General features: G+C 44.6%; 1 pseudogene; it reads right to left on the bottom strand.

The window, feature by feature from the left end:
* Nucleotides 1–591: 591 nt before the first annotated feature.
* LOC147998092 (nuclear cap-binding protein subunit 2 pseudogene) lies at nucleotides 592–6,587 on the bottom strand (annotated as a pseudogene).
* Nucleotides 6,588–8,570: the final 1,983 nt, after the last annotated feature.

The raw sequence follows: 8,570 nt of genomic DNA, 5'->3' as shown, positions 1-8,570 counted from the left end.
TGGCAGAGCTTATGATGAATTCTGCTCTGTTCACAAACTGGTTAATTGCCAAGAAAATCCCAAACAGTTGTGAGTTGATTCTATTCAGAGTCCCAGAAACGTCAAATATGAAATGCAAACTTTCAGAGCTCTCCTTCAAAGACTGTCTATGAAAGAAGCTGCTTGCAAAACACTGTCATAAAATATTTATTCCGCTCTCTCTCACTCTTTTTCCTCACTCTCACTCTTTTTCCTCACTCTCACTCTTCCTTCCGCTCTTCCTCTCTCTCTCTCCCTCTCTCTTCCTCTCCTGGCTTGACATGATAACCTGTGTGTGTGTGTGTGTGTGTGTTTCTTTCATCCTGTAGGCTTTCGCCCAATTCTCGGTACTATGTCAGTGCTGGCGCCGACAAATGGAGGTCCCACCGAGATCAGAGAAGAAAGGGGGTACCACCTACGGGACGTCCCTGGAGCCCGGCCGGCATAGGAGAAGGGACGGATTGGAGAGGAAAACCAGAAGTGACTTCAAGTACATCTCTGACACTGATGAGACCTTGGGTGATGTTCTCTGACATCATCAACTGTGCTGACAAACCGTGAGCTGTGTTGTTTTTGTGCCAGTTTTCCATAGCCGCCTCTTCCAGCATCGTAGTCTGTCCCATGCGCGACTTTCCGCCGGCAAGAAGCACGCGAGACATAGAAATTCTTGCTATGAGTGATACTTTATTCCTATCTCATGGAGAAGCCCCGCGCGCCAGCTAGGCGCGCCTATTTATCCCTCGGGCATGCATCCATGCCTGATTGGTTGCTTACTCATGATCTCATCAGGCACGCCCCGGAATGGGCAAAGACCTGGCAGGAAGGCACTCTTGCACATGCGCAGTTAACTTCCTGATAGGGGGGCCAGCTGGCGCAGCGAAGGCTGGCGCCATCTTGACTGACTTGGCCTTCCACGTGGGGCGCAGTGGAAGCCAGCGCCATCTAACGGTCGCGCATGTTATTGCGGCCCTCTACATCTCACCCTCATAATTATAATTTTATAGCAGAAATGATCACCCTATCGCGTGCAATGAGGAAACCTCAGCGATGTGCAAGGGCTGATCAAAGGAACACTGAGTCTCTCTCAATCCCAGTGCAATGGATCCACAGATCCATGGGGTGCAGGAGCAGAGAACTCAGATACAGAGAGTATCCCTCTCCTCCCAGTGCAATGGACCCACAGGTCCATGGGGTGCAGGAGCAGGGAACTCAAATACAGAGTAAATCCTGAACAAGATAACCAAATTTCAGGTAAGGCCCTTTGTTCTAATGGCTGTAAGTGTTTGAGTGATAACGGCCTTGTCATGTTACTGTTGAGATCTGAGTTTGTAAACCAACCATAGTATGAACACTGATCCACAGCATAGGGCTGCATCAGACAGAGCCACTCCCGATAAGTAGTGGGCACCTCATATGGTCCTCCTCAGCTGTTGCCACCAAGGGCCGTGGTCAAGCCACTCCTATAATGAAATTTAGAATTTCCAATTGTTAGTAACTACTCCAGAAAGTTCACCCACTGTACTTGTCTAACAATAGATTGGGGGAGGATAACTCCAGACACTGCAGACACAATGTCTGCAGCAGTAATGGCTGCTACAATAGCAGCGAAAGTGTCAAGGTCTTTTCCAGGACAGTTCAGGATCAGTCATTTTTCTCTGGAACAACCAGCAGACAATGGAACCATTTCTGAGATCTGTATGACCAGGACAGAGTTCTCCAGTCATTGTAGCTTTACGCAGGTAGCTTTCTGTGAAGCTACAGTCTGTAAAATGACAACACCAGTTACCAGTTAAGGCAGCAAGAGTCACCAGGGAAATGAAAGGACAGGGGTAACAGCTAGAGTCCAGTCTTCTCCAGGAAACAGCAGTGTACAGAGTCTGAGTGTAGGCCACAATGGGACGGGAACACACGCAGGCAGCGGTAACACTGACTGCAGCAATGGCAAAATCTCTGTGATGACAAAGGATGAAGGGGAATCTTCTATCTTCCTCTCAGGGCAGAGGGATGACTCCAGGGACCCGAACCAGGAGAGCTGAATCTTCATGCTCCCAGGATCAGCATGTCTCACCAGACACTCAGGCAGCTGGCACATTCCTGCAGCATCCTGTAGAAAAAACACAAACATTCCCTCTTCCCCATATAAAATATCTGGACAGGAACATGTCAATAAGTGGATCTCTCTATTTCACCTAGGCAGAAGTATGCCTAGTTGTAGGGTGCCATAAACTTTGGCATCCAAATTTTTAAAATTGAAATATTTTAAAATTGAAATAAAAGGAGCATTATTTAGCATACAGGGATAACTCCCCCTTTTTATTTATAAAGATATAGTAAAGATATTATTTATTAAGGTAAGTCCTCGAGGATTAAGTTGAGGACACTGAGCACTTGTATTTATAAATTAACTTGTATACCAAATTATTGTCTCTAGCATAATTGTATTGGATATATAAAGAATGAGATTTTTTGACTAACTGTTCTTATGTAAGGCCTATAATCTGTCTGGAATCTTGTCCTCCCTTGTTAAGGAGCCCAGAAAATCCAGTTTGAGTTTTTAAATGTCCTATAAAGGAACAGTATATAGTGCTCTTAACCACTAAGCCATTTTTCTAGCACCTCACAAACTTTATTTACCTAAACATAAGCATTAATTAGAAATGTCAAATCTTGTAAATATTGTCCAGATTTAGTCTTACTAGAAATCTCGGAGCTGGCAAGGTGAGGCTGGGAGTTGAAAGTAAACAAATGGAGTCTTCCTCTTTTCGTGAGGGTGTGTTATCAACTCTATTACCATTTTTAAAGAGCAGGGTCTATGGTTTTGTTTAGTTGTCTGAGCCAGAGCACTGAAAGGACAATGAGTTGTCAGACAATTCACATTGAAATCGTCACTCACTGATTTCAAGTAGAAAACCTGTCTCTAATAAAGCATTAAGTAATTGAAATCAATTGTAAACCACAAGCCACACATTGGCTATCAGTATATGAATAGAAAGCTTGATTTAAAAACAGTGGCTACAGGACGTAATCTAATAATCTGTGCTGAAGCAACAGAAACTCAAGAGAATAAACAAGTGATCCAATCATACATGTATCCTTTTCATTAGATGAACCACCTATAAATACAGTAAGCGCATTTCCTATGGGTTGTACGTACAAATATACAGGAAATACAGAAACATGTAAAGAATAAAATTATCAATTTTGTCTGAAAAATTTGTATATGTGATAGGCCAAATATCAGTATTTAGTAGTAACCAATTAATTGTTGTTTGGAATAAGATATGTTTTACCAGGTTTCTATTTAAAATACTTCCATGACTCCAGTCCACAACTCTGTACTAACACAGCTGAAGCTTTATCTCCAATGTGCATAACAAAGACCTAAGTCCTCTTTTAAGGTGAGGTACTTAGCCAATTAACATATCTTTAGAAGCTTAAAATTAGCTTTAAATATTCTTATCCGGAGTAGTGTAACAGCTACTCCCCAAATATTAAAGCTCATTTTGAGAGCAAAGGTTTGTAGTAAACATTTCCATATACATAGAAAGATTTAAGTTCTAACTTCTTACACTGAAGAAGCAACAAAATTACCTAATATGAGGCTGTTAACCATTCTTAATGATATCACTTTATGGGCTCTCTAAAACTATAAGCAAGCTCACGAAATGAAAACTCACAATTGTTATGACGAAAACAAATTGTATAAAATCAATCCTCTAAATCTGTCTTGAAATGGCAGTTGGAGTAAGGAAACTGGCTGTAATGCTCTCACAAGTTCTAAAACCTCATCAATCCTTATAAATCCTGTAACAATCTCTACCTGTTTGATTTTTCCTTAATTAAAAATAAGTTTGAGTTAGTCAATGTAACACTGGCAATCCTAAATCACAATCTTTAAGTTCTCTTTGTAACACCAGAACACAGCCACAAGGTCACCTAAATTCTGAGTACGTGACTAGGCAGCTGTTCTCCGGGCAGTGGAAATTAGCATTAAAATACAGATAACTTCTGGGCAAGCCACAACTTAGGAAAGCAAAACTCAACCCCCAACAAACAATCTAGTCTCCAAGGCACCCCAAGTCTATCTATTATGTTGTAAAGTTTGACTGTCAATTCTCTCCAATACCTCAACAAAAGGACAATTTCCTAAATTCTTTTAGAAGCCTGGTTTCTAGCATAAGAATTCCATAAAAACATTACCTCAATTTAGACCTGTTTCCCTAGGTTGGCCCATGTCACACGCTATCTAGAATGACTCCATCCAGATTACTAGCTTTATGTCAACTTTCTGTTACCAACATTATACCCTTTTAACCATATCCAATAACTTGAAAGCCAATAGTCCACAACCAAGGCAAGTAGAGCATATTTATACATATAAAACCAATAAGAAACAAAATTGAAATGGCTACACCTATCTTTAATATTTAGACCAAACACCATTTTTACCCTTTTGTTATGATTTTAGGAGAAGCACCTTGTCACCTGTTGAGTCAAGTAATAAGTCAGGGATTTTTTTTTAAGAGAAACAGCTATCAACTCTTGTATGAAGAAGCTGTTGGCGCTTTTAAGATCAGCTCGTGTAGACGCTTAGCTTCTGGTCAGCTTCTCCAGCTAATCTAGACACCTGGCTCTAGGCACAGGGCTTCAAAAACCTGATTGAAACTGTTTTTTATTCATTTGTTCTTTTTTGAATCGAGTTAAAACCAAGTCAAGGTGTGCACGACCAGCAGATAAAGTTTTTTACCATTTTTTCTTTTGAACATGAAACATAAAACATTTATACAACGAGAAACGAAAACCACAGACATAAACTGACAGACATGGACAGCCTGGTGCACCAGAGACAAACAATAGACAAAGAGGGGAAAAAGCCAGATGGTGTTCACGGCGACTATCCATCGAGTGGAGCTGATTTGGGCGATGGATTGTCTCAATTCCTGGACTAGTCCACCAACGTGTTGAAACCCAATTCTGTAAGACACTGGGAGATATTATCTGAGCAGAACGACCGACATTCGCCAATGGTATGGAAGTGAAACACAGCCCTGAGTATTTTTACTCACAACCCAATTACATTAACTCTATCAGGCTGTGTACAGGCACTGAGATGTCCTTTTGTTTGATTCTCCTGAATAAATTTTCAGGCGGTCTGCCTCTATCAAATCTGATCAGTATGACTCTGTAAAGCTGTCGCGTCAGCGCCCGGACGCCGCGGTGTCCCCAGAGCCGGCGCAGGAGCTTAATTACACCTTTCATAAGTACTAAGACAAAGTTTTTCTCCCAAAATACTGTGTTCTGTTTATCTCCTCCCTTCTCACCCGGGGCATTCTTTCCCCAATTTTTCACCCCTGGCGGTGGTAAGACCGCAGGGGGGCCTGGTGCTTGAGATCGATCAGGATCCTTTCCTCGTTGCAACTTTTCACTATCCTCTGTTTCTGACGGACTGTCTCTCCCTGCCCCCAACGCTCTCCGCTTTGCTGTTACAGCTGGGCAGTTCCCACTCGACCTCTGACGCCGTTTGGCGGTAGCTAGAAACTCAAAGGTCAATAGAAAAAGCCCGAGGGTTGCCAGAGCAACCACAGCGGCACCTGCCGCGTCCTGCAGGGGACTGAGTTGGAGCAGATCAAGGCTAGCCATGGTCTCTCAGAGTTTTTTACCTGTATTCCATAGCTTCTGAATTTCTTCCGTGAAACGGAGGCCTCTCGTAGCGCCGGCGATGTTTTAACCTATTTAACCCTCGGGCACGCATCCACGCCTGATTGGTTGCTTACTCATGATCTCATCAGGCACGCCCCGGAATGGGCAAAGACCTGGCAGGAAGGCACTCTTGCACATGCGCAGTTAACTTCCTGATAGGGGGGCCAGCTGGCGCAGCGAAGGCTGGCGCCATCTTGACTGACTTGGCCTTCCACGTGGGGCGCAGTGGAAGCCAGCGCCATCTAACGGTCGCGCATGTTATTGCGGCCCTCTACAGTAGTCCTCCGAGACTCATCCCGAACCTGACCCCCAGACTGCCCACATCTATGCTGCCTGACCTCCTTTAAGCCTGCATCCTAGCCTGCGCGCATGATCCGGTCGCCTGGACGAGTTCCGTTCGTGTACATAATTGTGGTCTCTGCATCTGCTCTTGAGTAGTATTCCACAGAGTCCACGGGCTGTTTCCTCCATCCTATCCAGACCCATGACGAGCTTCTTTATATCACCACTTTTGCTGGAGTTTATAAGTCTGTTCTTCAGTTGTATAAAAAGGAAAGATTTCCAACGTATGACGCACAGCTTTCTTCAGCAGCTTTTCTTGTTCTTCACTGTCACCGCGGAAGTGCTGGGCCTGGAACTCTCTGAGCTCCACTTAGGAATCGCTGCACAGCGCCCTCAGGAGGCCACCGACATGATGCAGAAACACGAACTACGACTGGGCCACTGCTGGGCGGACCAGGCGGCCGTGGCCTGGATTCACTTTTTAAAGAAGACAAGAGCCCTCGAGATGGTGGCTCTAGGCCTTGGTGACCCAAGTTTGGTCCTCTGGACCCACACGGTATAAAGCGAAAACAAATTTCCTCCCACATGGTTCTGTTGACTTTGAATGCCGAGACAGACTGAAATCCTGGCCCCCTGACTCAGTTCCCCAAATCCATACTTTGTATTAATGATAACAAGCAGTCTGCCCAGTCGCTGAGTAACTCTGCTTTGGACAGTTCATCTAGGAACACGCCTGTGTACAGGTGAAGCCTCGTATCTTATTTTATCTAGGTGAAGATATAGCATGATCATGTCAACTCAAAAACACTTAATTAGGGCTGGCTTACAGTTCAGAGGTTCAGTCCATTACCATCATGGCAGGAAACATGGCAGCATGCAGGTAGGCATGGTGCTTGAGAAGGAGCTGAAACGTCTACATTCGGATCAGCAGGTAGTGGGAAGAGAACTGGTTTCCCTCTCAGAAAGCCCTGGAATGGTCCACTGACCACGAATCAGTTTGGAGGTCACTTCGCCCCACCTATGGTACCCTGCCTAGTTACCAGTGTGCAAATTCTGCCCCAATTGTTTGAATTCTGCCCCCAGTTGTTTGCAAGGCATATAACTCCTTGTTAGAGTCCGCTCAGGGTTGTCTCTCTGAAAGGGAGTCCACCCCAGCATGTTGGAATAAAGGGGTTCAGATCAGACCTCCCAAAAGTACCAGTCATGACAGTTTGATGACTTCCTCTGGAGCCTGTGCGAGAGGCTGAATGCTGGGTATGGTCTTTCCCAGCATGCCACTGGATGGAACTGGCAGACAGGAGAGTCATCAGAAGCTTTCAGACCAGCGGGAGGCACAGTACAGCAGGGACAGCAGGACAGACCTGCTTCCACGGGGGGAAACAGAGCTGGCTCCCAGAGATCGATCAGTTTCTCCCCCCCCCCCGTGTGTGTGTGTGTGTGTGTAGACTATATACTGAGCAATAAGTAGGGAACTGAGTCGAACCTGTAAAGCTGTGTATCAATCACACACTATCGAAAGGAAGGAGAAAAGCATTGGAGAGGAAGTGGAAAGTCTGAGCCTTATGCAGTCTTGGTGGAAATGTAAGACGGTTCTGCTGCTGTGGGAAAATATGGAGGCTCCCTCAGAAGATTAGCACAAAATTACTATATGATCTAACAGCTCTGCTTGGGGTGTTTGCCCTAAAGAGCTGGAAGCGAAACGTCAGAGATCTTTACTTACTTGTCTTTGAATCTGTGCTCTTCACGATAGATAGGGAAAGCATGGGATGTAGCATGACCATTCAAAAGAACAGTATCCCTCCTGCAGAAAAGAAAATTCTAAAATGCTATAAAAGGCAGGGACCTTGAGGACATTATGATAATTGAAATAAGTCTGTCATAAGTTGACAAATTACACCTCTGCCAAGAGCCTAAGAGGCTCCTTAGAGACAAGCGGGTGGCTGCCAGGGGCTGGAGACTGGGAAGGCACAGTCCAACCTCAAAGAACAGTGTTTTTCAGATGAAAAAGATTCTGAAGGTGGTGGGAGATGCTGGCTGAGTAACAACTGTCACATCACTGCACGCTTACCGTAGGTAGGGAAGTAAAACGTGGGGCTGTGGTGATGGTAGCTGTGGAGAGCATTGGCTGCTCTCTGGAGGAGTCAGGTTTGATTCCCAGCACCCACATGACTGGTCTTAACTGTCTGTAACTCCTGTTCCGGGGAATCAAATACCTACTCTGGCCTCCTCAGGCACCAGGCACGCAAGTGGTGCACAGGCAGGCAAAACATTCACGTACATGAAACTAACTAAATCTAAGATCAATTTTCCCAAAAGACAATGTAATCTCATGTGCGTTCTTTCATGTACATTTTAACACAATTAAAAAAATCATAGCAGAAGAGAGAGCACTGGGCCAGGCTTGGCCAGTGTGTTACATGTCACCATTACATCTCTGCTGTGTGTCATGAAAAAAAAAATTTATTCCATTCACACATTTACATTTAGCTTTGATGTCTTGCAATGACGTTTATTAATCATGGAACAGCAGGTCTCTTCTCCGGTCTCCAGTGAGAACGATTCACTCCTAA

The sequence above is a fragment of the Rattus norvegicus genome, chromosome Y (genome assembly GCF_021556685.1).
Source record: "Rattus norvegicus strain SHRSP/BbbUtx chromosome Y, alternate assembly SHRSP_T2T, whole genome shotgun sequence".
Taxonomy (NCBI): Eukaryota; Metazoa; Chordata; class Mammalia; order Rodentia; family Muridae; genus Rattus; species Rattus norvegicus.
The sequence above is the reverse complement of the archived record's forward strand: the minus strand, read 5'-3'. Positions and strand labels throughout refer to the sequence as shown.